The sequence below is a fragment of the Thalassophryne amazonica genome, chromosome 6, assembly GCF_902500255.1.
Source record: "Thalassophryne amazonica chromosome 6, fThaAma1.1, whole genome shotgun sequence".
Taxonomy (NCBI): domain Eukaryota; kingdom Metazoa; phylum Chordata; class Actinopteri; order Batrachoidiformes; family Batrachoididae; genus Thalassophryne; species Thalassophryne amazonica.
Genome location: NC_047108.1, coordinates 10,493,655 through 10,498,527, shown reverse-complemented (window position 1 = coordinate 10,498,527; position 4,873 = coordinate 10,493,655).

Genomic DNA, 4,873 nt, shown 5'->3' with positions numbered 1-4,873 from the left:
ATTCCACTGTTAAAGGAGATTTTTTTAATGAAAGACGTGCGGACGGGTCCATGCGTCGGGACGCAGCCAACGCGGCGCGGCGGCACAGGAAAAACACCTCCGTGTTGATAACCATTTGTAAAATCCAGGCGGCTTTTGATGGCTTTCAGTGGAGTGAGTATATGAGAAATTGTTTATCAGCTGGAGATGTTCCAACTTGTCCTCAAGGCTTCCAACAGAGGTGTTTTTCCTGTGACGGAGCGTCGCGGCGGCTGCGAGCCGACGCTACAATCCGCCCGCACGTCTTTCATGAAAAAAATCTCCTTTAACAGTGGAATATCCGGATAAAATGCTGAAACCGACTTCTTCTGAAACTTCTCTGTTCTCTCACGACGTGCTGGATCAACAGAGCCTGAAATGTGGAGGTTTTAAGCTTGAAACAGGCTGACGACGGCGCTTGAGAGCGCTGAGCGACGTCTCGCACTGTGAAAAGTCCTTAAAGTGACAGAATCACCTCAAAATCTCTCATCAGCTGTTAAAATTTTCACTGAAAACCAGCTTAATTTTTCGAACCATGTCCACTTCGATGTGTCTCACAGGTTTAGAAAAAATTTTGATCAAACAAAGCGCCAGTCTCTCAGCAACTTCTCAGACAAAGGAATTCCGACGAGGGGCTGGACGACTCCTCCCACAAGGAGTGCTCACAGGTGAATGACGTCACCGACAGGCGTGGAAAAACTCACGCATGCGCACGAGGGTTCAAGCATGTCTGACGTAAAAACATATGAATGAAATCCATATAGTTTTTGAAAAAAATAAAAAGGACTTATACTTTACGGACAGCCCTCATATAAACAATTGATAAAACTACGAACTAAGGAAGCTGAAAGTAAGTATAAAACATATAAGAATAAGTTAATCAATATCATGAGACTCAGTAAAAAAATATATTATAATGAGTTACTTGTCAAAAATAGAAATAACATCAAAAACACATGGAACATATTAAATGAAATAGTAAAAAAGAATAGAGTAACTAGAGATTATCCTTCATTTTTTCAGAGTAACAACTACATCACGATTGATAACGACGAGTCTATTGCTGAACACTTTAATGAATACTTCGTTAATGTGGGTAAAAATCTTGCCAGTAAAATTGACTCATCAACTAATAACTTCTGTGTAAATAATTCAATGTTTAACAAATCTGTTTCAATGTTCATTGGTGGTACTCATGAAAGGGAAATACTTGATCTGGTTCATGGTTCAAAAAGTAAGAAATCGACTGATTTTAATAATTTGGATATGGCTTTATTAAAAAAGTTATTGATTGTATAGTAAAACCGTTCAATTATATTTGCAATATGTCACTAAGTACTGGTAAATTACCTTCTCAAATGAAAATAGCCAAAGTAATTCCTCTGTTTAAAACTTGTGACAAACACACATTTTCTAATTATAGACCTATATCACTCCTGCCACAATTTTCCAAAATTTTGGAAAAAATATTTGCTAAAAGATTAAATGATTATTTACTGAAGCATAACATCATTCGTGAAGAACAATATGGATTCAGAAGGTCTCGAACTACATCACATGCTTTGATGGACTTTGTGGAAAGTATAGCAACTGCAATTGACAAACAATACACAATAGGTGTTTTTTTTTTTTTTTGATTTACAGAAAGCATTTGACACAATTAACCATGGAATACTATTAATTAAACTGCAGAAATATGGAATCAGAGGTCTGGCATATGAATGGATAGCTAGTTATTTACAAGGCAGATTTCAGTATGTTCAATTCAATAATACAAATTCTGAACTCAGGGATGTCACATGTGGGGTGCCGCAGGGCTCAGTGCTGGGTCCTTTGTTGCTTATAATCTATATAAATGATATAAGTTGGGTGTCGAGTTCACTGAGATGCATTCTTTTTGCGGATGATACAACTGTGTTCTGTAGCGGTGAAAATCTTGAACAGCTTCTGGACATAGTGGAGAAAGAACTGGAAAAATTTAAGGTTTGGTTTGACGCTAATAAGTTGTCACTCAGCCTTGGGAAAACTAAATGTATTATATTTGGAAATAAACAGGCACCCAAATGTAAAAATTTAACTATAAACAATATGGAAACTGAGTTAGTAACAGAGAATAAATTTTTAGGTGTTATAATTGATAATAAACTTAGCTGGAAACCACATATAAATTATGTGAAATCAAAATTGTCAAAAAACTATAGCCATTTTGTATAAAGCCAAAGACCTACTGCCGCAAGAAGGGTTACTTACTTTATATCATTCTCTGATGGTACCATATATGACATATTGTGTTGAGTCATGGGGAAACACTTACAAATCAAATACCAATCCAATATTCCTTTTGCATAAACGAGCCATACGAATCATCTGCAATAAACAATATCGTGAACCAACTCATTCTCTATTTGTGTCTTTAAATTTATTAAAATTCATAGATTTGGTTGATTACATTACAATTCAAACTTTATTTCGTGTTGTGGGCTGGGGTGTTTGGCTGGTTTGGTTTTTGTTTTCTGTTTCTCCCACCAGGTGGTATGCATTCAGGACTGAGTGGCTGAGCATCAGGACCTCACCCTGAACACCTGAGGCTTGTTATCACGTGCAGGTCATCAGGACTCACAGCTGTGGTGTATTTTGTCATAATCAGAGATTGCTGCATTTGAACCTTGAATGTGCGGTGTGTGATTGCCAGAGACTCGACCTTGTGAGCAGACGTGTGAGATCGACGTCAGGAGAACAATCTCACCATCACGGACGCAGAGACCGCTCCAGGTTTGATGCCACAGTCTGTGAAGGAGGATTGGGTGAGGTCTCACGCTCTTCAGTACACTTCCTGAGGTAATTTGGTTTTGGTGACTTTTATGAAGTAATGACAGTGGATTTGGTGTCCCTCACACCTTGTGTTATTGAGCTGTCACGTTATGCTAATTGTCGAATCAGCTTCTGCTGCAGTGGAGATTTGAACTGAGTTGTTCCGTGCCTGCAGGGTGAGAAGCTGATGTATAGATTTAAGCCAGGAAGTGTTTGCTGATTGCGTGCACCTTTGAGTTGTGTCTCTCTGTGTGGAGTTGGACTCACCTCATGTTTTCTTTCTTCACAGACTTGGTTTGTCGCGGCCACCTGGGGGGTGTCGGCGGGGTCCCTGGGTCCGAACTGCTGTGGCTCCGGACTGTTTGCCCTGCTGAGAGCGCGCCGTGTTTTCACCTCACCAGACCGCGGACTGTTTAGTTGTTTAGCATCACTACACTGTTATGTTTATTAAATTCTGTTATCTTTTGAACCGTGCTCTGCTTATTTTATGCTGGCTCCTTTCAAACGCTGGGTCGGTGCTCTGACCGCGTCCAAAACATAACATTTCGAGCGAAAAACCAAGCCTTACCGAGACATGTCCAGAGTCTGTTCCGATTGAGGGAATCCAGATATAGTTTAAGAGGTTGTGCAATTTTTATGAAACCACCAGTAAGAACAAATGTAAAGGGCTTTTGTGTGTCTGTGGTTGGGGTGAGGAAATGGAACAAATGTTCAACAGAGGTTAGAATGAGTAGTACCTTAGTAAGATTTAAGAAACTACTCAAAAAGAACATTATGCCTAAGTATCATAAAGAAGCAAATATAATTTGATTTATATGGAATGTTCAATTTATAAGTGGGACTTATTGTATATTTGAATGTGTGGGTATGTATATGCGTATATAGATATGGGTAGGTGTATATGTATATAAGTGACTGTGTATATGTATGTATATATTTATGTTTGTAAAGTATATAGGTATATATGGCACAGCCCAAGCAGAGGGTCACCCCCAAGAGCCTGGTCTGCTTGAGGTTTCTTCCTTATAGGGAGTTTTTCCTCACCACAGTTGCCTAGTGCTCGCTCTGGGGGTTGGTAAGGTTAGTCCTTACTGGCGTAAAGTGCCTTGATTCAACTTTCTTATGATCTGGTACTATATAAATATAATTATAAGTGAATAGTATATTGATGTGTATGTCTGTGTGTCGACATGTAGTAGTGAATTTGTATTTATGTAAATATGACTGATTAGAATTGTTGGACTTGTACTATCAGGGGTGGGCGCTAATAAGCTTTGCTTCAGCCCACACCCTTTCGGACTCACTAGTTTTGTCTGTGTTTGTTTGTGGAATTGTTCATTTTTTTCTATTTGAATATTTTGTGCGCCGAATAAAAAAACTTGGTCACTTGTCACTTGTATGTTCCAGGTTTCACCTCATGAAATATTCATACCATTGAACTCACGAACATTCATTATTTGTATTGTATATACATATATATTTCTAAATAAAATGAATTTTCTCACTGAGCATACTGGAGTTATTTTGTTCATGGCACTCGGGACTGGAAACGACTCGCCTGCATGCGCCATGGGTGCACGAGTGTGTGTAATTCATACAAGGTACCACGCAGACTCATTTAAAAGTTTACTTTTCCTGAATTATGGGACGTAAGTGGATTCCCATGCACAGTTAAGCCCGGTAATAACAGACTTTAGATTCAAGCCGTAAGCCGTTTTGGTGATGTCACTCTTGCCAGCGTTTTACAGGAACCAATTTGCAGCACTTTGCCTCCACACACTGACTGCATGTGTGGGTTTAACGTCAGCGCCATCAGAGTAGCTGAAACAAAGGGTCACAGGTCAAACTCATAAAATCTGCCCGATGTGGTTCTGAGACACTTTTGATGCTGAAGAGAAGTAAATTGGCGGCGGCGTGCAGAGCAGAAGGGAAATTGAACGTAGGTTTGGCTGCTCAAGTTCTGCAGCCACATGAAAGAAGAACCCGGCACGGAACTCCTGAATGTTTAAAGAAGCAGAAACAAGCAACAGACTACACGCACGCC